Source organism: Tamandua tetradactyla, chromosome X (assembly GCF_023851605.1).
Source record: "Tamandua tetradactyla isolate mTamTet1 chromosome X, mTamTet1.pri, whole genome shotgun sequence".
Classification (NCBI taxonomy): Eukaryota; Metazoa; Chordata; class Mammalia; order Pilosa; family Myrmecophagidae; genus Tamandua; species Tamandua tetradactyla.
In genome coordinates, this window is record NC_135353.1 from 143006356 (window position 1) to 143032218 (window position 25863).

Below are 25863 nucleotides of genomic sequence, written 5' to 3' on the forward strand. Positions count from 1 at the left end.
GGGGAAAAATTGAAAACTTTCCCCCTAAGATCAGGAACAAGACAAGGATGTCCACTATCACCACTATTATTCAACATTGTGTTGGAGATTCTAGCCAGAGCAATTAGACAAGAAAAAGAAATACAAGGCATCAAAATTGGAAAGGAAGAAGTAAAACTATCTCTGTTTGCAGACGATATGATACTATACGTCGAAAACCCGGAAAAATTCATAACAAAACTACTAGAGCTAATAAATGAGTACAGCAAAATAGCAGGTTACAAGATCAACATTCAAAAATCTGTAGCATTTCTATACACTAGCAATGAAAAAGCTGAGGGGGAAATCAAGAAATGAATCCCATTTACAATTGCAACTAAAAGAATAAAATACCTAGGAATAAATTTAACTAAAGAGACAAAAAACCTATATAAAGAAAACTACAAAAAACTGTTAAAAGAAATCACAGAAGACCTAAATAGATGGAAGGGCATACCGTGTTCATGGATTGGAAGACTAAATATAGTTAAGATGTCAATCCTACCTAAATTGATTTACAGATTCAATGCAATACCAATCAAAATCCCAACAACTTATTTTTCAGAAATAGAAAAACCAATAAGCAAATTTATCTGGAAGGGCATGCTGCCCCGAATTGCTAAAAACATCTTGAGGAAAAAAAACGAAGCTGGAGGTCTTGCGCTGCCTGACTTTAAGGCATATTATGAAGCCACAGTGGTCAAAACAGCATGGTATTGGCATAAAGATAGATATATCGACCAATGGAATCGAATAGAGTGCTCAGATATAGACCCTCTCATCTATCTGTGATAAGGCAGTCAAGCCAACTCACCTGGGACAGAGCAGTCTCTTCAATAAATGGTGCCTAGAGAACTGGATATCCATATGCAAAAGAAGGAAAGAAGACCCATATCTCACACCCTATACAAAAGTTAACTCAAAATGGATCAAAGATCTAAACATTAGGTCTAAGATCATAAAACAGTTAGAGGAAAATGTAGGGAGATATGTTATGAAACTTACAATTGGAGGTGGTTTTATGGACCTTAAACCTAAAGCAAGAGCACTGAAGAAGGAAATAAATAAATGGGAGCTCCTCAAAATTAAACACTTTTGTGCATCAAAGAACTTCATCAAGAAAGTAGAAAGACAGCCTACACAATGGGAGACAATATTTGGAAATGACATATCAGATAAAGGTCTAGTATCCAGAATTTATAAAGAGATTGTCCAACTCAACAACAAAAAGACAGCCAACCCAATTACAAAATGGGAAAAAGACTTGAACAGACATCTACCAGAAGAGGAAATACAAATGGCCAAAAGGCACATGAAAAGATGCTCAATGTCCCTGGCCATTAGAGAAATGCAAATCAAAACCACAATGACATATCATCTCACACCCACCAGAATGGCCATTATCAACAAAACAGAAAATGACAAGCACTGGAGAGGATGTGGAGAAAGAGGCACACTTATCCACTGTTGGTGGGAATGTCAAATGGTGCAACCACTGTGGAAGGCAGTTTGGCGGTTCCTCAAAAAGCTGAATATAGAATTGCCATACGACCCAGCAATACCATTGCTGGGTATCTACTCAAATGACGTAAGGGCAAAGACAGAAACGGACATTTGCACACCAATGTTTATAGCAGCGTTATTTACAATTGCAAAGAGATGGAAACAGCCAAAATGTCCATCAACAGACGAGTGGCTAAACAAACTGTGGTATATACATACAATGGAATATTATGCAGCTTTAAGACAGAATAAACTTATGACGCATGTAATAACATGGATGGACCTAGAGAACATTATGCTGAGTGAGTCTAGCCAAAAACTAAAGAACAAATACTGTATGGTCCCACTGATGTGAACGGACATTCGAGAATAAACTTGGAATATGTCATTGGTAACAGAGTCCAGCAGGAGTTAGAAACAGGGTAAGATAATGGGTAATTGGAGCTGAAGGGATACAGACTGTGCAACAGGACTAGATACAAAAACTCAAAACTGGACAGCACAATAATACCTAATTGTAAAGTAATCATGTTAAAACACTGAATGAAGCTGCATCTGAGCTATAGGTTTTTTGTTTGTTTGTTTGTTTGTTTTTGTTTTTTTGTTTTTTTTGTTTTTGTCTGTCTGGTTATTTGTTTGTCTTTTTTTTTTTACTATTGTTATTACTTTTATTTTTTTCTCTATATTAACATTCTATATCTTTTTCTGTTGTGTTGCTAGTTCTTCTAAACCGATGCAAATGTACTGAGAAACGATGATCATGCATCTATGTGATGATGTTAAGAATTACTGATAGCATATGTAGAATGGTATGATTTCTAAATGTTGGGTTAATTTCTTTTTTTCCGTTAATTAATAAAAAAAACATAATTGAGCACAAAAGCAAATCTTTAGGCGCCAGGAGAATAATAGGTGTCATAATCAAAGCAGCGAGAAGGAACTGAAGTCTAGCAGCTTTGAGAGTATTGGTCCTGGAGACACACTTCAGGGGCTGGGCTATCCACACATGAATAAGACTGACTGGATTCCAGGTTAAAGGAATAAGTCAAATTGGGAAACTGGACCTAGGCTCTCAGGAGGGGGTTTCCCTGACCCTACTCAAGAGAGTAGAAGCAGCATGTACACGAACACAGTACCCTTCCTGAGCTGCTGGAGGAAATAGAGACACCTGAAAGAAACTGGAACCCCAAGCTTGATCTGTGCCTGGGAGTGGGTGCAGATTCACACTACTTCGGAGTGTGAAACTTACTTAAAACTGATATTCAATCTATGACATTTGCAGAGCCAGAACAGAGGCAACTGTCAAGCCATCTAGTAGAGACATCTCCTCAACCTAGGGCATATAGAGGACTCTCATGGAAGATAACTCCCATTGAAGATGAGCTCAGAGCAAAAAAATCAAAGCACTTGAGGAAATTATCTGCCCGGAGTGTTAGTAGATGCTATTAATCAGATAATCCTTAGACAAGGAACCACAGAAAAATCTGATAAGCGTAGGGGGAACCACCTTCTCCCCTTTCCCTTAGTCTTTTTTTTTTTTTTTTTAGAGTTCTTTCTTTTTAATGATTCATTTAAGAATAGCAGCTTAGAAAATTTGGATTTATACATTTGTTGAAAATAGCAATATTAACTTTATTTCACAGACAATGCGGTACAGTGAGAAGAGTGCTGAAGTAGAAGTCAGGAGAGTGTGCTTTAATTCTGGCTCCACTGGTCACCATCTTCCCTGTAGGGAGTGGCATGGTCAGTAGAGTGCTAGAGTCCTCTGAAGTATGGATCCAGGATAGGGCTCCTCTTGTCTAGATCAAAGAGTGGTATTGTCTTTCAAATTTTATTTCTTTTCTCTTATTCCTCCCCTTAATATTTTTTTTCGTATTGCTGTGTTACTGTTATGTTCCTAGTGTCATCTCCTGCAACTAGAATGTTCTAATTACCAGTCACTTTTTCCACGGTTCTATTTCTGCTGTTGTTTCTTTTTTGTTGCTGGAGCCCCTGCCCTTTCTGGTGTCTTGGGGGTATGATGTTACTTATGGAGGCAGATACTGTTGCTACACAGCTAGGTCTTAGGGAGGTGGGTGGACTGCTCACAGTTTTACTGGGATTCAGTTCAGATGAAGCTCCTGTAGTTGTTCCCTGCATCTGTTTTCCAATATGATGTTTCTTTTTACCCTTCTTTCTTCCTCAGTAGTAAGAATGTTTCCTCACTGGTAACCATCTTTCTGGATCTGGGGTAACTTTTGAGTCATAATTCAGTTTTCCTTTCTTTTTCAAATCTCCCTGTCCTTGCTCCTTTGATCTCCAGCAACTTTAGCACCCTTCTTCTGAATGTATGTAGCACCAGGAGAATTTTCAAGAGCCTCAACATCTACTTTTAAAGAATAGTAATTGGATGAGGGTAAGTATTTACGAAGAACTTTGGTTTTCTCAGATTCTGCAAGTGAGTAGGCAGAAATAAGCTGTGCCAGAGTATGAACATCTTTTGGATTTTGTTTCCATAGTTAAAAGTCACTGATTGCCTCCTTCTTCCACCTATATTTGAGTTTGACATTTGCAGCTTCTTATCAAGGACAAATAGATGAGTAGGAGATTTGGGCTGATGATTTTGATATCACTGGGTAGCTTGTGTGAAAACCTCATTGGCACTATCAGTAGCTTCCTTATGGCTGTACATGGTCACTAATGCAGATAACATGCCTGGTTTATGCTTTAACTCCTTTATGCTTCTCAATATTAAGCATGTTTTGTAAATATTACCGTGGGAAATTTTCAGCTGTTCCATGGTCAGCTTTATTTCAACTGCATTTTCTGGATGCTGATCTGAAAATTCCTGAAGCAGCGCTATTGCTCTTGTGTTGCTTTTCATGGCAGAGCTGGGCAGCTTAGATTAGCACAGGTAGGAGATGCTTGGGGACTTTGGGGCAGTAGACTGGTGGATATTTTGTAGCATTGTTCTGTTTGCCTTGTGTACATACCGAATAAAATTTGTTCAATTCTAGGGCTTGCAGTTTTTTTCTTGGAAAGCTTAAATTCTGGCTTCCTCTGCGCTGTTAATTTCACCTTCTTAGAGTAAAAGACATTTTGGTCCTTGTTTATGGTAATGATGCTATCTGCAATTATAGCTAGCAATCTCACATCTGTTGGCTTTAGTTTTATTATCTGATTGTAAAGTTGCAAAGTTTCCTCTGTATGACCCTGAAGTTGCAGAAGATAGGCCATCTGATCGTGAATGATGGCCAGTTCTGCCTGTGGACTTTCTTAGCTTCATCAGCATCTTATAATGAATGGTGGCAAAGATCTTCAGCTTTTTGTAGGATTTTCATTGCCTGGTTCAGCTGGCCTTGTCCTACCAGTGCACATGCAGCATTGTAGCATAGTTCATGGTGCCTCCAAATTCTTTTGAACCACTCTTCTCAATTGTGTTGAGCTGCAACAACTGCTGTTTTTTTTTTTTTTTCTCTCCTCACTATAATCATCTTGGGAGTTTTGGACAAGATCTAAGTATTCATCATAGTGTTCCAATTGGTATAACACTTATCCATAAAGCTCCTTTAGTTTGTTTGTCTGCTGGTTGGCACTTTTCTTTTGTCTTCAAAGCATTCTCAATTCTGTTCAGCCTGTACTTGCAATATACCTTTCCAAAGTAAAGAAAGTTATTGGCTAACACTTTGGTGTAAGTATTGATGACATCCAAGGCATCTTTGAAACTTCCATTCTGGATAAGGCATACCACTTTACAGTGTAGGGGGAGTTACATCATCCTTGTTGATCTGTAGTATCTTGTTGACTGTCTTCAGAGCACATGTGAAGTCACCATTCTGTTTCACTCCCTAACTTCAATATTGTACTAAAGGTCCCAGGGACTTAGCCGCCGACGTTCCCCTTTCTGACTTGCACAAGCCCATTTCCCTTAGTCTTAATGAGCCTATTAAAAAGGAACACTAGGGCGGGCAATGATGGCTCAGCGGCAGAGTTCTTGCCTGCCATGCCAGAGACCCGGGTTCGATTCCCGGAGTCTGCCCATGCCCAAAAAAAAAGGAACACATAGGGGTGCAAGTGTAGTTCAGTGGTAGAATTCTTGCCTGCCATGCAGGAAACACAGGTTCAATTCCTGGCCCGAGCACTTCTCCCCTAACCCCCCCCACCCCCAAAATTCAATAAATAGTGCTGCAATAACAGGAGAGTCACATGGAAATGTCACCCCCACCATACAGCATCCAAAAAAAAAAAAAAAGGAACACTTGCCTCTTTAAGTATTTGAAAGAGTTGTGCCTTAGGTTGGGCACCTCCTGAAGCAAACCCTGAGATAAGGATTCAAGTGCAAATAGTTCATTTGGGAGATATGGAAAACACTTGTAGTGGCATGGGGGTTAGTGAGGCAGGGAAGGTAACGGTATATTATTAAGTCAGCTACTGTGGTGGGCGTCTGGAGGTTAACCCCAGGGGGCAACTCTGGGGGACCAGCATAAAGCATGCACCTCGGAATTATCCCACCTGAATGTAAAATCATACAGCCACTGGTAAAGGCAAGTTTGGCTGTTCCTTGGTTACCATTTGACTCAGCAATCCCACTTCTAGATATATTCCCAAAAGGATTGAAAGCAGGGGCTCAAATAGATATTTGCGCTCCGGTGTTCATAGTGGTATTATTCACAATTGCCAAAAGATGGGAGCAATCCAAGAGTCCATCAGTCAATGACTGGATGAATAAAATGTGGCATATACACACAATGCAATATTATCTGGTTGTGAAAAGGAATGAAGTCTGGTGCATGCTACAACATAGATGAACCTTGAAGACATCAAGTTGAGTGGAATAAGGCAGACACAAATGGACAAATATCATATGATCTCCCTGATATGAAATACCTTGAATATGCAAATTCATAGAATCAGAAACTAGAATACAGGTTACTAGGGGCTGGGTGGCAGTGGGGCATGGTGGGGGGGTTAATGCATAATTGGTACAGAGTTTCTGTTTGGGGTGATGGAAAAGTTTTGGTAATGGGTAATGGTGTTGTTGGCATCACATTGTAAGTATAATTAATACCACTGAATTGCATATCTGAAAGTGCATAAAATGGGAAATTTTCGGTTGTATGTGTTACCAGAATAAAAATGTAAAAACAAAACAAAAGAATTATTCCCGAGGAGTGAAGGAGCTAGAGTATTAATCATCAGTTATAATTTTTAATGGGGTATAATAATTATAATGAAAGTTTTTGGCTGAGGGCCACTCTCAGGGAGTTGATTTTCTGGCATCTCTGGCCTGCCGTACTAAGCAAAGCAATTCCAGGAAAAGAAACCTTCAGATGCAGAGATGCAGCTACTTGCCAGTGGAAGCCAGAGAGCACACAGAAATGGTTAAGGTCTGAGGGGCATGGATGGGGCACTGCCAGCGTCTGCTACAAGCAACAGTTAGTTAGTCGCTTGTACTGCCAGTACAGCTGTTGTTTCTACCCTTTCATTCTCTTTGCCTAGGTGGGGTGGGGAAGTGCAGACAGAGCACAGAGCTCCTTCTCAGGAACACACTGTGAATTTCTTTTTCCCTTCTGACTCACCTCTCTTCTAGTCCCGGGAAGCCTTTATATAGCTTTAGGCAGCAGTCATTGATCTGGTGTTCTTCCAGATCTGTCTACCCTGAAGGCTTCAGGGCCTTGGCTTTTGATACCCAAACCTCAGGCTCTTTCAACCCCCAAACCTCTTCACTCATAAATGTCAACTCTGCAGAGAGCTTCAAAAGCCTATTTTGTAACACAAAAGTAAATGATTCTCTAATGGATGGCGTGATGAGAGCACAACATTGTGAGTGTCAGTAATAGCACTGAATTGTACATTTGAAAGTGGTTAAAATGGGAAATTTTATGTCATATATAGGTTATCATGATAAAAAAATATTTTTAAGTAAATTATTCTCTTTTCTCTCTTCCTCCTCATTTTAATAAGGGAAAGGCTGTGGGGATTAAAAGGAATTACCCATCATGGAAAACATTTACATTTCAAGATACTGTTCTGCTACATACAGGAAATATGGCATTTCTTTGTTCTCTATAAATCATCTTAAATTCTGTTTCGGGTCTCCATTCACACTGGACAGATGTTCTCCATCATTATCAGAACAGCTCCCCTCTTATTGTCACATTAGAATCCAGGACTTGTAGGGAAAAGGGCTGTTTGATATAGCAGTTCCCTGCTTTAATGCCTGCAGGTGTCATAGAATTCACAGAGGTGGAAAATCCCCGGCTCAGGTCTTGCCTCCCTATGTCTACCATACAGCCATCCCTCTAATCATTACTTCCTCCCTGACATTGTGTCAAATCCCTTTCTCCTTACCTTCAAAAGTATTCATAGTAGCACCCTTCATAACAGCCCCAAATTGGAAACAATCCAATTGTCCATCAAAAGTAGAATGTATAAATAAATTGTGATATATTAATACAATGGAATATTATGCAGCAATGAGGAGGAACAAACTAATGACGCAATATGGATGAGTCTTGTAAACATATCATTGAATGAAAGAAACTAAAAATAAGAATACAGACTATATATGTAGTTCTCTGCATAAATTTTTGAAACAGGCAAAACTAAAGTGTTGTAAGTAAGGATAATGGTTCTTTGAAGGGAATAGTGACAGAAAGTGCCATGAGAGGGTTTTGGGGCCTACAGAAATTTTCTCTTTTGTGATCTAGGTGCTAGTTACATGTATGTGTGTTCATTTGGTGAAACTTTTTAGAATTGCACACTTATAATTTGTGCATATTTCCCTATGTATATTATATATCAATTAGAAGTTTCCTTGAAAATGATATCCCTCTCTCCCCTTGCCCTTAGGGACATCTCTCGTCAGTGAACTCAGGGTTTAGAAAAAAATCCAGGATGGGAAATGTCAAGTACCTGACTTCTTTTTTAATTTTATTTTTTATTTGTTTGAGATATCTTTAAGCACCATACAGTCCACCCAAAATATAAAATCAGTGGTTCACAATATGATCACATAGTTGTGTATTCATCACCATGATCATTTTTAGAACATTTGCATCACTCCAGGAAAAGAAATAAAAAGACAAAAGAGGGTGGGGCAACGGTGGCTCAGTGGCAGAATTCTCGGCCAGAGACCCGGGTTCAATTCCTGATGCCTGCCCATGTAAAAACAAAAAAAGAAAAAACCCATACATCCCAAACCCCTTACCCCTCCATCTCACTGACCATTAGTATTGCAATCTACCCAATGTTTTTTACCCCTTGTCCCACTTATTATTTATTTATTTTTTGTCCTTATTTTTTTATTCATCTGTCCATATCCTGGATAAAAGGGCTGTCAACCACAACATTTCACAATCCCACAGCCACATTGTACAAACTATATCGTTATACAATCATCTTCAAGAATCAAGGTTACTGGAATACAGTTCAACAGTTTCAGAGAGCACCTGACTTCTGCCTACAGTGTGCACCTCATTCCAATTCGCCCAGGATTCTCCTGGGTTTTGTACTGAAAGGCCTGCATCCTGGGAAGCCTCCAAGGCCTGGGCAAACTGGAACGTTGCCCTAGAACCCTCCTTCTGCCAAGGAATATAATATAAACTTTTCCTTTGGGAAGGAGCACAAAAGACTTGACTAACTTTCTGGGATGGGAAAGGAAAACACAGGAAGCAAGAACATACATAGTTATCTCAGTAAATTGTCCTGCCACAACACTTATAGTTAACTCATCATCACAATCAACGAAACCTCTCTCTGTGTAGGAAATCAAAGGCACATTATATCACTTTGAAAAATCAGATTTCACATTAACCTAAAAGCTCAAGCCTCTCTCTCTCTCTCTCTCTGTCTCTCTCTTACACATACATACACACACGCACAACCAACTGAAGCTAGATCCAGAGGGAGATACACAGTTGGAAAATTTACGTTAAAAAAAGGTCAAGTTATTCTCCCTGAAGTTCCTGTAGACAAGTGATTTTAGAGATAGAGGCCCCTTGAGCTCTAAAGGAAATGCTATTATAATACAAATAAACCTTCATGCAACCCAGCTGCGACATTTGATACCAGTGAGAATACGACTGAGAATACACAGCACCATTCTGGCTTTTCTCAAACGAAAAGGGAATTGTCAGAGACAAGTATAACTTGCAAAGACAAAAACCAAAACATGTGAATTTCCATTTATAGCCCAAAGGATGAAGATGCTGGGGGCGGAGGCGGTGTGTGTGGGGGGGGAAGGCGGCTAGTCTATGGACTAGCTAACAAACAGAAATATTGAGTTCAAATTTGGCCAAATTTTCCCGAAATGGAAAGTCAGGGAAGAGGGAGAAAGAGAATCCAGTTTAAATTAACTTCTCAGTCAATAAATCTCTTAAACAAAGTGTTATTCCTTTAAAGTCTTCTATTACACAGTGATTAAATGTGCTCCCACACAACTCTGATTAAAATCATTTTGTTGGCCCATTTCTTCATGTCTGGTTCTACAGCACTCACTATTCCCTCCAAAATTGCTTTGGGGAGAGCTATCTCATGCCAGGGAAATGAATTCAAGAGCAGGTCCCTACAAGGGCTGTGGGAAATTCACACCTTCAATCCGCAACTCGGAAAACATCAGGCTTTAGATTGCTTTTGGACGTTCACAAAATAAATTCACGAAGCCTGACATAGAGTAAGATAATTTTTAGGCAGTCCACATACACATGTAGGCTTTAAAATTATCATTTAAAAATAGGTAATTAACAATATTCTTCAACAGAATGTACTTGTTTACCCAAGTGAACTGTATAAATAGCATGTTTTGTAAGCATTTGCTTTTATAAAATAGCTTCTTCTCAAAGATTGTACTTTCAACTTTGCCTTTGCCAAATAAAGCCTTTGCACTTTGAACACACTATGCATTTAAATCCTACATCTGCACAGCTTACTATTCAGTCACGACTCAAGGGCACCCCTCTGTGAATTTCTAGGTCTCTTTTTCTTAGTCCCCACCCCTCCAGTACTTTGCCCAGTCTTCACAGCTCCCTCAGGTGGACAGTTTTCATGGACTGAAATAATGTCCCCCCAAAATTCACATCTACCCAGAATCTCAGAATGTGACTTTATATGGCATAAATATCTTTGTGAATGTAATTAATTACGAATCTTGAGATGAAATCATCTTGGATTTAGTGTGGGCCCTAAATCTAATGACAAGCGTCCTTATAAGAGATAGAAGAGGAGGATTCACAGAGACATGGGTCATGTAAAGACAGAGGCACAGACTGGAGTCTTTGTTGTCACAAGCCATGGAACACTAGCAGCCACCAAAAGCTGGAAGAGGCTCCCTTGAGCCAATGGAGGGGAATCCTGCTGAAGCCTTGATTTTGAACTTCTGGCCTCCAAAATGGTGAAGAAATAATAAATTTCCATTGTTTTAGGCCACCAAGTTTGTGGTAATTTGTTATGGCAGCCCTAAGAAATTAACACAACAATATTTCATGGCAACAATGTGTGTCAGGACAGCTTGCTTGGCCTTGTGCCAGTTGGGAACAAGTCCCCTCAGAGCCTCTTTCACACATGGTTCTGTTATTCTTCCCACCTGATGGATCCTCAAGCAAAGGCCATAGCTTAACACAATTCCAGGGAGTATCATTCACATATGCAATCAGGGGATGCCACTCAATTAGAGTTGTATTGTTGTACTGTCCAATCCTTATTTCTGCTCACCTGAAATAAGGAACTGACCCCCTGTTCTCATTCCCCTAAACTCGTGGTCTTCATGCTTCCTCCCCCCTCTTTTTTTTAATGCAATTTTTGAGATATATTCACCTGCTATAAAATCCATCTAAAATATACAATCAATGGCTCACAATATCATTGCATAGTCATGCAATCCTCAACCAATTTTAGAACATTTTCATTACTCCAAAAAAAAAAAAAAAAGAGAGAGAGCGAGAGAGAAAACCCCAAACATCCCATACCTCTCTATCACCTCTATTATTGACTCCTGGTATTGGTGTTGTACATTTGTTACTGTTGGTGAAAGAATATTAAGATATTACTGTTAACTATAGTCTATAATTTGCAATAGGTGCATTTTTCCCATATACCACTCTATTCTTAACTCTTTGCTTCAAAAGCTTTTTTGATCGATTGTCCCAACAGTAAAATAATTTTTTATCATGTTCTCCATTACATATACATTCCTTTATTTATATAATATATACATGAAGCAACACACACACATACATAATACCAAAAGTTTTAGTTTGAAATACAAACTAAATATAAATAGAACTTCTAATGATTTTTGAGATTGTCAGATTAGATAAAAAAGCAAGAACCAAATGCTGCCTACAAGAAACCCACTTTAGATTTAAAGACACAAATAAGTTCAAAGTAAAAGTGTGGAAAACCATATACCATGCTAATCAAAATAAAGCTGGAGGAGCTATGTTAATATCAAAGTAGATTTCACAGCAAAGAATAATGCCAAGGATAAACAGTGTCATTTTGTAATGATAAAGGAGTCAATTCATGAAGAATACATAACAATCATAAATGTTTTTGAACCTTATCAGAAAGCTTCAAAATACCTGAAGCAAACCAGATGCCAGGTGAAATAATTTCAAATTACATTTGGAAATTTAAACACCCCTCTCTCAATAATCAATAGAACAAGTAAACAGAAAAATCAGTAGGTATATAGGAAACTTAAACAACACTATCAATAAACATGAACTAATTAAAATTTATAAATATTCCATTCATCAAAAGTGGTGTAGCCATTCTTTTTAAATGAACATGGAATATTTACTAACATAGACCATATTCTGGGCCATAAAACTAGTCTCAATAGATTTAAAAAGATTTAAGTCATATAAAGCATTTCTATGACCACAGTGAAATTAAATTAGAAGTCAACAACAGAAAGATACCTAGAAAATCCCCGGGCATTTGGAAACTAAATAATACAACTCATGGAGTAAAGAAGAAATCAAAGGGGATGTTAGAAAGCATTTCAAACTGAATAAAAAGGAAAACATGACATATTAAAGATTGTGAGATGCATCTAAGCAGTGCTTAAAGGAAAAGTTACAGCACTAAATGTCTATGTAGAAAGGAAGAAAGGTTTCAAATCAATGACCTCAATTTCCACTGATGAGCTGAGAAGTTAAATGACTCTATGTATAAGCTATGTACACTGGTTCCTTCTTCCTCTGGTTCCTTCTTATGAGATTCTTATTCTTGGCCTTTCTCTCTTTTCCCCATGACTAGTAATGACAAATGGGCCACATCCCTTCTTTTCATCACTCCCTATCTCAGCATGTAAGAAGCCCCTCATCCCCACCCTTCTATGTGCATACCCTTAAAAGCTTCAGCAGAAACCAGATTCAGGCTCAGGAGAAAAGATATATGGGGAAGGTCCTTTGAACCAGTTTCCATTTGTGGTAGTTTGAAGCTACGTACCCTAGAAAAATATGGTTTTAAACTTAATCCATTCCTGCAGGGGTAAACTCATTGTAAGTAGGACTTTTTGATAAGATTACTTCAGTTTGATAAGGTTACTGAGTGGCCCACCTCAATCAGAATAGATCTTAATTCTATTACTGCAGTCCTTTTTAAGCAGAATAAAAAACACAGAGAGAGAGAAAAAAAAGCCATGGGTAGCAAGAAGCTGAACATCAACAAAACCTGGAAGAGAACAGAGAGGCCAGGAGAGGCCATCATATGCACTGCCATGGGACAGAGGAGCCCAGGACCAAGGATTGCCAGCAGCCAGCCCCAGGACACCAGTCTTCAGGAAGAAAGCATTGCTTTCATGATTCTTTAGAACCAAGAGTTAATAAATTCCCATTGTTTAACCCAACGCATTTTATGGTATTTGTTTGAGCATCCAAGGAAACTAAAGTATCAATCTAGGCAAAAATAGTGCTTACTGCCTACTAGCGATCCAGTCCACCTCACCTGAGCCATGATGTCCACATAGAAGTTCAGAGGCCAAAGTACTATACTATAGTCCCACTAAATAGCTCCTCCAGCAATCTGTGACATAGTAGGTTGCTAGTGAAGAATTCTGGGACTTTGGCCCCAGCAACCATTATCTACTACTTGAAGACCTAGCAGATGATAAGTATCACCTTGGACACTGAAAGAGAAAAGAAGCCCTTGATGTTATTAACATTATAACATTAGTACAACGGCCTTAACAAGATGAAAGGGAAATATCCTGCAGAAGGGGGTTAGGGGGAGAGAAAGAACTGCAAAGTTGCTGAATGCCAATGGAGGAAAGGCATGACTTCATTTTCCAACATGACATTCATTGTCAAAGACTTTCAGGTTTTGGATTTACCAAATCATCAGTTGTGTAACTTTGGGGAAGTTACCCCTCCACGGCTCAATTTCCACATTTGAAAAATGAGAAGAAAAATAGAAACCATTTCTTAAGTTTGTTGTGAGACCAAGAGACTATCTATATGAAGAAAATGTATGTTATTTCAATAATGATGTTATCAATCCTTATGATCAGTGTCTTCCTAACCATCATTTCCTGTCAGAGACACATGTCCGAGATACTCTATCTCACATAATTTTGCCCCCTTGGTTTTGTGTCCCTCCTCCTCTGTCTTGGTATGATGTTCAGAGATGCTAAACTGAAATAAATCCCTTTCTATCTGATCTGAATGCTTTCACAACTTCATTATTTTGCATTATATAATCCCACCATGTCTTCTCCTTGTTAGACTCAAAATGCCCCAACTCTCCTCCCATTACTTTGGTGTCCTATATTTTCCAGTGTATTTTACAACTATTAAAAAGGAAGATCCATTAATTCATAACCCAATAAGTAGGTATTGAGTGTCTACCAAATACCTGACAAAATAGACAAAAGACTTATGTTTCACACCAATATGAATAACGATAAGAGTACACTTTTCAAAGTCTGCTGGCTTTGTTTCAGAATTTCTGCTCAGAATGGTCACCATCTCCATTTTCAAATAAAATTGATATATAATTTGTATTTTGACAGTGCAAACTAATAAAGGTGTCACTAGTGCTAGAGGTGAAGGAATTAGAAGTAGGTTTATTAGATAAAGTGAACATCAAGAAAATCACAGATAACGAATACAAACATGCTGAGAAGAGAAAGAAATATCTCTTTGTGACAATCACTAATTGTTAATTCTCTTTAAAGGTTTATTTTATAATGTAAGAGGGGAGGAAAAATCACAAGATATTTAGAATATGTAACAAGTTCCAAATTTACATTCAAGATATCTAAAAGAGAATAAAAGAATTTTAGAAGTAACTTCAGCAATTTTATAATAGTGCATGAGTTTTCTTATCTTTAAAGCTTTTAAAGCCAGTATATAGCTGTTTTATTAGACTTTCAAAATCAAGCTTTTGTTCTGTTAGGTTTTGACAGGGTCCAGAAAGTCAATTTGATTGAGATAATCTTTGGGCATCTATACCAATTGTGCTGGTTTGAAAGGAAGTATGCCCCCTAAGAAAAGCCATATTTTGATATAAATCCCATTTCATAAAGGTAGAATAATCCCTATTCAATACTGTATATCTGAAACTGTAATGAGATCATCTCCCTGGTTGATGTGATTTAGTCAATTATGGTTGTTAAACTGGATTAAGGGATGACATGTCTCCACCCATTTGAGTGGGTCTTGATTGGTTTACTGGAGTCCTATAAAAGAGGAAACATTTTGGAGAGAGAGATTCAGAGAGAGCAGAGAATGTGTAGCACCACGAAGCAGAGTCCGCCAGCCAGCGACCTTTGGAGATGAAGAAGGAAAACGCCTCCCGGGGAGCTTCATGAAACCTGAAGCCAGGAGAGAAAGCTAGCAGATGATGCTCTGTTCGCCATGTGCCCTTCCAGCCGAGAGAGAAACTGTGACTGTGTTTGCCATGTGCCTTCTCACTTGAGAGAGAAACCCTGAACTTCATCGGCCTTCTTGAACCAAGGTATCTTTCCCTGGATGCCTTTGATTGGACATTTCTATAGACTTGTTTTAATTGGGACATTTTCTCGGCCTTAGAACTGTAAACTAGCAACTCATTAAATTCCCCCTTTTTAAAAGCCATTCCGTTTCTGGTATACTGCATTCCAGCAGCTAGCAAACTAGAACACCAATCATATCAAAACTAGCAAAAGTAGCTACAATTGGGGGTGCAGGCAGATGGGGGGGCAGGTTGTCTGGGTTCTTTGTTCACAGTGAGTCTTTTGATATCAAATGATAAAGCAATGTGAAGACTTCAGTTTTTTATTTTGCTGGCCCCATGCCTCCCACAAGCTGCTGACTCACTTTATGGAACAGAACTAAGAACTTATCTGAATCAGTAGGAATTTGTGGCAGAGTGCTAGTTTTCTCCCTATATCCATTTTCTCTTTCTTCCATAGAAATAGAAATTGTAGCTGGGCACATTGCTTTAGCTAGACACAGCATTAACTATGGTCAGCAAAATCTTGGAAGGCAGGGTATGGGCATGGGAAGCAACAGCTTTTGGGTAAATGATAAGAAAGATTTACAATGTTGGGGAGTGTTATACTGCTTCTTGCTACTTTTAGCAACATTCTACAGAGGGATGCAGGAAAACAGCTAGCCAGACAGCAGCCAAAAATGGAAGGGAATACAGCTCTATCAAGAGTACATTCTTTGCCTGTGGCCTTCAATTCCAGAGTCCCACACAACTGAAAAAGCCAACTGCTTTCTGTAATCCCACAGCAAAGCAGTTTTAAGAGACTGCTAAAAAGGAAGCCTTGGCAAGAGATGAGAGTGTGGCTCCTTGCCTTTCTGAAGCACCTTCCTTCTTGACTAGCAAATGAGAGGAAGTCCATATTAAGGATGTCTACTTCCAACCCAAACCTAATGTTTCAGAAGTGTTAAGGTAACAGCTATTAAGTTGAATGAGAGGGAAACGAGTCAGCACTGAGAACAGTGCAACAGCAGAACAATTTCCCTGGAACTCATCTTAGATTATGATTGCTTTTACATGTAATTGACAAGATGCAAATAGACCAGAAGCCTATTAAGTGTTAGAGGGAATCAGAAAGTCAAAGAAACCAAAAGATTGGCTTGCAAATGCCTATGCTTATTAGAACTCCAAAGTAATGTTACCACTCCCAAAACTGCTCAGCAGGAAACAGGCTGTGAAAGCTAAGCAATCCCAAAGAAAGGCCCACTGCAAATGTAGCCATACTGATCTATGGAAATGAACCTTTGGGAAGGCAAGACGGGTCCACACAGGACACGGGACATTGGACAAAGGGTTACTTTAAGAGAGCAGAAATAAGGGCTGTCAGATGAACTGAGTGAAGAATTTAAACCAATACTAGGACAAGGAGGTTTTGCATTTCCAAGCCTGTCCATCTTAATTGCCATGATGACCGCTGAGTGGTTCCCTTCTCCTTCTTCAGTATCAGTGTCTCTCTGTTCTTGTTACCTTGCTCCTATTCCACCATTATATTGTGGATGGGGCACATGACATTTTTTATGAATTTCAAGATCACAAGGAGACACACCTGAACCTGCTAAAGAGACTCATGCATCACTCAGAGATCCTGGACTTTGAAATATACATAGTAACTGGATTGTACTTTGGAGTTCTCACAGTATGCTCTATGTATGGGATAAAGGGCAAGCATAGATTTTTCTTTGGCCAGAATAGCAGAATGGCAAAAGCCAATAGTTATCCCCAAAATATCTGTTTGTCCCCTTCATCTCTAACAATAGAAGTTTGAGAGGAGTTTATGGCCACCTAAAATAAAAACTGCATTTCTCAGGCACCTTTGTGATAAGATGCGTTCATGGGACTAAATTCTAACCACTGGTATGTGAGTGGGCATGATGTGTGCAACTTCCAGATTGTGCCCTTAAAGAGAAGGCACATGTCTCTCCCTTTTTCCTTCCTGCTGGCTGGAATATAGAAGTGGTAGAGAGCCATCTTGGACCAGGAGACTATGTCAGCATCTTTTAGACGAAAAAACAAGATAAAAGGAGCCTGGTTTTCTGATACTTTAGAGTAACATAGTAGCCTAGATTTTTATAGTGGAGATATATATGTGTCTGCTAGACACAAACATATCCTAAATAATATTTGGAGAAACCCAGAAGAAAATGGAATATGATTTAGCTTTGTGTAAGAATGACAACTCTTCAGCTCCAAGCAATATACAATATAAAATGTAACAAAGGATTAATGATCACACATATTAACAACTCATTCAAATTTATAAGAAAGACATCTAAACCCCATAGTTAAGAGAATGAACAAAAAACTGACTCTTGGGCAACTTCACATGGTAAAGGAAAATTAGTTGGATAATGTTAATCCTACAAAGGAGTGAAAATTAATCTAGAAATTTCATGTTACCTGTTATAATTATTTTTAATGAACCCTTTAATTAGTATATAGTGTCCTTCTTTGTCTCTTATGATGTCTTTACATTTAAAGTCTATTTTGTCCAATATTAGTATAGCTACTCCTGCTTTCTTTTGGTTACAACTTGCATCCTTTTTCCATCCTTTCAATTTCAATCTATTTGTATCCTTGTGTCTAAAATGAGTCTCTTTTAAGCAGCATATAGCTGGATTATGTTTCTTAATCCATTCTGCCAATCTGTATCTTTTAATTGGTAAATTTAGTCCGTTAACATTCAAATATTACTGAAAAGGCATTTCTTGATTCTACCATCTTATCTTTTTAAATTTAATTGTCAGATCTATGTAGTCTTTTCCCTCTTTCTCATTGTATTCTTTAAATTACCATTAGTAATACTCTTCAATTCTGTGTCCTCCTCCAGACCTCCCTCTCCTGTCTTTTTTTTTCAGTCGGTAGAACTCCTTTTAGTATTTCTTTTAGGGCTGGTCTCTTGTTGACAAATTCTTTCCGGACTTCTTTGTCTGTGAAAACTTTAATTTTTCCCTCAGTTTTGAAGGACAATTTGGCTGGGTACAGAATTCTCGGCTGGAAGTCTTTTTCTTTCAGGATCTTGAATATATCATACCACTGCCTTCTCACCTCCAGGGACCTAGTTGAGTAGTCTGAATTCGGCCTTATTTGGTTTCCCTTGTATGCAGTAGATTGTTTTTCTCTTGCCACTTTCAGGATTTTCTGCTGCTCTTCAACAATTGACAGACTGATTAGTATGTGCCTTGGGGGAGGCCTATTTGAATTTATTCTGTTTGGAGTTCTTTGGGCTTCTTTGACTTGTATATTTATGTCCTTTATGAGGGTTGGGAAGTTTTCCCCCATTATATTCTCAACTACTCTTCCTAGCCCTTTACTCCTCTCTTCTCCTTCTGGGACATCAATGATTCTTTTATTTGTGCACCTTGTTTTGTCTATCATTTCCCCGAGTTCCCATTCAATTTTTTCCATCTTTTTTGCCATTTACTGTTCTGAGTCTTCAAAGTCAGTCATCCTGTCCTCTATATCACTTATTCTTTCTTCTGTCTCTTCAAATCTGGTGTTGTGTGCCTCTAGTTTGTTTTTTATTTGGTCAACAGAGTCTTTAATCTCTGTGATATCTGCTATTTTTCTATTTATTCTTTCAAATTCATCTTTATGCTCTTTACTGTCTTCTTGGTCTCCTTTATGTCATTTTCTATCCCACTTATTTTATTAAGTAGAGCTGTATGAACATCTTTGATTAGTTGTTCCAATGTCTGTGTCTCCTCTGGTGTTTTAATTTGGTCATTAGGCAAGGCTATATCTGTCTGCATTGTGATATGCTTAGTGATCTTCTGCTTTCTTTGTGGCATGTAAGTATCTGGATTTATTTACTTTGGGAGTTGATTTGTTTCAGTAGTCTAAGGCCTTGTGTTTGCAGGATGGTTAAACAGCAGGGAACAGGGTACGGGGTGGGACACTCAGTGTGGTGATTTGTTTCAGGGCAGATATAGGCTCCAGTTGGGGATGTTACACTGATGTTTGTGAACATGAACACCCAGTGTCTAGGGAGGATGTAGCTGTAGGGTGTACTGGTCTTGGGGGCATAAACCTGGTGTGTACTGGTCTGAGGCATGGGCCATGCATAGAGCTGTGGCAGCAGGTTGGCGTTATGTCTTCATGGATTGGGGTCAGATACGGCCTGGCTGTGCACGTCAGCACTTTCTCAGACCTGGACAGTATGGCTGAGGGCCGTGCGCATGTGCAGTTCTAGGACTCTTATAAACTGAGGTTCTCAAAGCTGAATAATGTGATTGGGGGCCCGTGCACATGCATGAGTCTAGGAATGTCTAGAGCTCAGGGTGGGGGCAAGGTGAGGCTGTGCAACATTATGGGCAGGGGGGTAGGGGTAACCTAGGTATGGAGGTTAGTGCCCACAGCCTTTATACACTGGCAACAGCCTGCAGGGAACAGGGAGGGGGAGGTAGTGCTTGGGAGGGGTGCAGAAGAGGTAGGGTTGGGCTGCACTTGGGGTGTCAGGAAGGTGGGGGCTGGTAGGGTGGGGGCACCTGGAGCATGGAGAAATGGACTGGGTGATGGGGTTTGGGTGCATGGGGTGTGGGGTGAGTCGCAGAGCTGTGCTGGTGAGGGTAGGGTGCCCAAGGAACGCAGCCTGGCTTACTTTCTAGTCCCAGTCTCCTGTCCATGCACTCCCATGGGCTCCACGCCTCTGTGCCAGGCTCCAGCTTTCTGCCTCTCAGTTCCTCGGCCTCTGCAGCTAGGGCTGCCATATGTAGTGCAGAAGGCTCTGCCAGCTCAGCTGCACTCCCGAATCACCACCTCAGTCACCGTCCTGTCCCTTCTCTAACTTTTCTGTGGAGCAGAGCTAATCTCGAGCTACTCTCCCTGTTATAATTCTATTAGCTAATGTTTACTGAGGACTTATTTTGTGCCAGGCACTATGCTAAGTGCTTTATGTCATTTAATCATCACAGCATTTTATATATGAGAAACTGACTTGAAGAAGTTAAGCAACTCACCCAAGGTCACATAATTAGGAAGTGCTTAGAGCAGAGTTTCAAACCCAGGTGTGTCTGATATCAGAGTTAGTACTCTTCTTTTTTTTAATATTTTTATTGAGATATCTTCATGTACCATATAGTCAATCCAAAGTATACAATCCAAGGCTCATAATATTATCACATAGCTGTGTGTATTCATCATGATGATGATCATTTTCAGAACATTTGCATCACTTCAGAAAAAGAAATTAAAAGAGAAAAGGAAAAAAAAAAAACCCTCATACATCCCATACCCCTTACCCCTCCCTCTCATTGACCACTAGTATTGCAATCTATCCAATTTCTGTAACCCTTATCCCACCCTATTATTTATTTATTTATTTGTCGTTATTTTTTTACTCATCTATCCATACCCTGAATAAAGGAAGCATCAGCCATAAGGTTTTACAATCACATAGTTACACTTTAAAAGCTATACAGTTATACAATTATCTTCAAGAATTAAGGCTACTGGAATATAGCTCAACAGTTTCAGGCACTTCCATCTAGCTGCTCCAATAATAAAGAGATAGTACTCTTAACTCCTAAGCTATACTGACTCCTGTGCTAAAAGAACAGCCCTTATAGTGATGACGACACAATACTGGAAAGACTGTTAAGAGTGGTTTACTCATTAATTACTGTCTGGTTTGCACTCCGATTCTTGCTGCCCTTCTGTTCTGCTTTGTATCAGAGGGAACTATATTTCCCAGGTTCCCTTGTTCTCTGGCTTCTAGGTAGGTTGGGTCAACGGAAGGTACTGGCAGATAGTTGGAAAACAAGAAAAGGAAAAAGACCAGAGTGTTTTCCTCTCTCTCTCTCTCTCAGATTTACAGCATCTCTTCTGCAGATCCAGCTTTTGCCAAACCAAACCGCCTTCCATGGTCCTAGTTACTACCAGACAGTTCCGACCACACCAATCCAGCTAAGGTTCTAGTTCCTTACAGGTGGCGCTGGTGTCTGGGCTCTGATAATGCCACTTCCTCCGAGTGTCCCTCCATCCCTAAGGGTAAAATCTTTCTGCTGTTGCTAATCTCTGGGTTATTTCACCATAACCTATTTGACTTCTCAGCTCCTCCATCCCTTGTGAAGTTAATTTAATATTTCATTTTCTCTGTGTTTAAAGAACTAAAGTGGTTTCTGCATTTTTTAGAGTGATTGATTCCTTCTTGTTATACCATTGAATCTTTTTCATTTTTATTTTTTATTAATAAAAGCAATCAACATAAAATATGAACATTCTTAACGTGTGAACATTCCATACTTGGCATGCAATCAGTGGCTCACAATATCATCACATAGTTGTATATTCATCACCATGATCATTTCTCAGAATATTAACATCACTCCAGAATAAGAAATAAAAAGAAAAAAGAAAAATTCATACATACCATACCCCTTACCCCTCCCTCTCATTGACCACTAGTATCTCCCTCTACCCAATTTATTTTAATATTTGTTCTCCCTATTATTTATTTATTTTTAATCCATATGTTTTACTCATCTGTCCGTACCATAGATAAAAGGAGCATCAGAACAAGGCTTTCACAATCACACAGTCACTTGCGAAAGCTATATCATTACACAATCATCTTAAAGAAACATGGCTATTGGAACACAGCTCTACAGTTTCAGGCACTTCCCTCTAGTCTCTCTAACACACCTTAAACTGAAAAGTGGCTATCTATATAATGCATAAGAATAACCTCCAGGATAACTTCTCGACTCTATTTGAAACTCTTAGCCACTGACACTTTATTTTGTCTCATTCCTCTCTTTCCCCTTTCAGTTGAGAAAGTTTTCTCAATCCCTTGATGCTGAGTCCCAGCTCATTCTAGGATTTCTGTCCCAGGCTGTCAGGGAGGTTTACATCCCCGGGGGGTCATGTCTCACATAGAGAAGGGGAGGGCAGTGAGTTTGCTTGCCCTGTTGGCTGAGAGAAAAGCCACATCTGAACAACAAAAGAGGTTCTCTGGCAGTGACTCTTAGGTCTAATTTTAAATAGGTTTAGCCTATCCTTTGTGGGGATATGTTTCATATGAACAAATCCCAAGATTGAGGGTTTGGCCTATTGATTTTGTTGTCCTCACTGCTCGTGAGAAAATCAGGCCTTCTCCATATGGGGAAGTTGAATTTTTCCTTTCTCACCATTCCCCCAAGGGGACTTTGCAAATACTTGTTTATTCACTGTTCAAATCACTCTGGGATTTATCAGGGCATCACTCTGGACAAACCTACAAAATCTCATGCCTTATTCAAGGTTCCATATACTTATGGTGTTCAGTTAAACTGTCCATATAAGTTATTTTAGGAGATGCACTATTCAAAATATAAATTTTGTATCAAATCAACATTTTTTGCTTTAGTCTCACACAGAAGTTAAAGTTTTAAAATATGAATTACCATCTATTTTCAACACCCTGCAATATTGACATTCCTTTGTTCTTCCTCATAGAAAAACATTTTTTAATTTGTACATCTAGTCACTATCCTTGCACACTGTAGGCATTCCTAGATTATACCATCTCAGTCTTTATCATCTATCTTTCCTTCTGATTTCATTTGTGCCACCAGCCCTCCTCCCTCTATCATTCTCACATTCAGCTTCATTCAGTGTTCTAACATTTGTATTAGTTAGGTGGTATTGTGATATCCATTTCTGAATTTTTACAATCAGCCCTTGTGCTGGTTTGAAAGGATGTATGTCCCCTAGAAAAGCCATGTTTTAATCTAAATCCCATGTCGTAAAGGCAGAATAATCTCTATTCAATACTGTATGTTTGAATCTGTAATTAGATCATCTCCCTGGAGATGTAATCCAATCAAGAGTGGTTGTTAAATTGGATTGGGAGAAATGTGTCTCCACGCATTTGGGTAGATCTTGATTAGTCTCTGAAGTCCTATAAAAGAGGAAACATTTTGGAGAAGGAGAAATCTGAGAGAGAGCAGAGCAGAATGACATATCCATGTGAAGCAGAGTTCACCAGCCAGCAACCTTTCGAGATGAGGAAGGAAAATGCCTCCCGGGGACCTTCACGAAACAGGAAGCCAGGAGAGAAAGCTAGCAGATGACGCAGTGTTCGCCACATGCCTTTCCAGATGAGAGAGAAACCCTGAACTTCATCGGCCTTCTTGAACCAAGGTATCTTTCCCTGGATACCTTTGATTGGACATTTCTATTGACTTGTTCTAATTGGGACATTTTCGCAGCCTTAGAACTATAAACTAGCAACTTATTAAATTCCCCTTTTAAAAAGTCATTCTGTTTCTGGTATGTTGTATTATGGCACCTAGCAAACCAGAACAATGAGGTTTTCCATGTTCAGTTCAGCTTATTCTGGACCTCTAGCTTAGGTTTTGTTTAACAGATCAGAATTTTTCAGTTCCGGTTTTCTTGTTTCTTGCACTGCCTGTATGGTGCCTTTTTTTTTTTTTCCTTAGGAGGATCTACTTCGGTATTATTGATCCCAGTCAGATTTTTCCAGACCAAACTGGCCTCCTCTCAGGAGGAAAGAGTCACCTGTGTCAGTTTTCCCTGAGGGTGAGACCCAGCAGGTTGAAAGACTTTCCTATGAAGGCTCTAGACACTGTTTTTCCTATCCTGCCTGTATGTGGCACTTGTTTGCCTGTGGGTTCCACCAGCATAAGGTGATATGGTACCTGTAACTTCAGCAGACTCTCCCTGCTGGGGTGTGGTCAAGACTGAGGAAAGGTAGGCTGGCTTTAACAGCTTCAGTTTTCCAGGCCCTGGGGTCTGAATTTCTTGAGGGAGGGATTCCACCTGAGTTGGGCTTCACCCCTCTCCTCGGGATGGCACAGCCTCCAGAAAAGCTCTCAGACAAGCTTAATACTGCCTGAGAAGCCTTGCAGTTGTATCCAAAGAGAAGTGAAGCCGTAGAAACACAGCCACAAAAAAGAGAAGAAAAAAAAATTCCTTTTCAGAGCAGGACCCTCATTCCTCAGGTTTGCCAATCAAGAGCTTAAGTTGGTATGTTGCTCTGTGTATCTCCAGGTTCTATGTACCCCCTCCTTTTCTTCAGGGCCCAGACCCCTTCAAGTATTTTATACTATCTGATCCAAAAAAAACACTGTTGTATTTTTTAACTTTTTCCATCAGCCGTGACCCCTCTGCACCAGGGCAAAAACCAGCAACCTCAGCTGTTACTCGAGGTTCAGTGAGCTGGGGGCCTATCTTTAGTAGTCAGTTTTTGTTAATTAATTTCAGAAATTGGAGCTTGGTAGAGCTCAGCCCCTTGCTGCTAGTAAAGTCCCTCTCCTTTTCCCCCTTAAGCAGCCTGCAGGGGAGGAGTGCTGGCCTCTGTAACTTGAGGGACTCATGGTTCTGGGTGGGATCGCAGCTGGTCCAGCTTGTCCAGACTGGTGTATGCTGTGTGTCGGGTCCCAGACCAGTGGCCCCACACTAAGCCACCATCTTGGCCCCTACTCCACTTTCTGCATTTTTGCTGGACCCTAATTCACTTATCCACCCATTTGCTTCTACCTGGCTAACCAAAATCAATGTTTTCCTCTCCTGTCTTCCCCTACCACCATTATCTATCCACTGTATCCTACCTTGCTGGCCCATTAGAGAAGAGACTTTTTAAGAGATCTATTTGTCATTCTCTCAACCTTCGGGAGTCGAAGATGGGGGTCAACTGCCAGCCTGCCAATGCTGATTCTCCTAGAGTATTGTTGAGCTTAACCAGCGTGCTGGTTTGAAGCAATTATGTACCCCAGAAAAGCCATGTTCTAATCCTGATCCAATCTTGTGGGGGTAGCTGTTTCTTTTAATCCCGATTCAATATTGTAGGGCAGAAAGGTTTGATTAGATTATTTCCACAGAGATGTGACATGCCCAATTGTGGGTGTGGCTTTTTGATTAGATGGAGATATGACTCCACCCATTCAAGATGGGTCTTGATTTGTTTACTGGAGCCATTTAAAAGGGGAAACATTTTGGTGAAACCTCAGATCTGACAGAGAGAGCCAATGTAGATGTTTGAAGATGGAGACAGAAATAGCCCGGGTACTAAGCAAGAACTCACAGAAATAGCCAAAACCAGAAGGAAGAAATCTCCAGCCCCAGCAGATGCTAAGCTAAGAGATGAAACCCAGTGTTGTTTCCCGGAGCAGCTAAGGGAATGCCACAGATACCAAGTGAGGAGCTCCCACAGGAAACAGAGGCTGAAAGCAACAGAACCAGGAACAAGGACCAGCAGATGCCATTCACATGCCTTCCGAGATCATCCTTCCTTGAGCCAAGGTATCTTTCTCTGGATGCTTTAGTTAGGACATATTTATGTTCTTAGAATTGTAAATTTGTAACCTGTTAAATTCCCTTTTTAAAAGCCATTTCATTTCTGGTAGATTGCTTTCTGGCAGCGTTAGCAAACTAATTTGTTAAGGAAAGATA

General features: G+C 39.7%; 1 pseudogene; it reads right to left on the reverse strand.

Annotated features, from left to right (window-relative positions):
- Nucleotides 1–3475: 3475 nt before the first annotated feature.
- LOC143672108 (signal recognition particle subunit SRP72 pseudogene) lies at nt 3476–13461 on the reverse strand (annotated as a pseudogene).
- Between the last annotated feature and the right edge of the window lie 12402 nt (nt 13462–25863).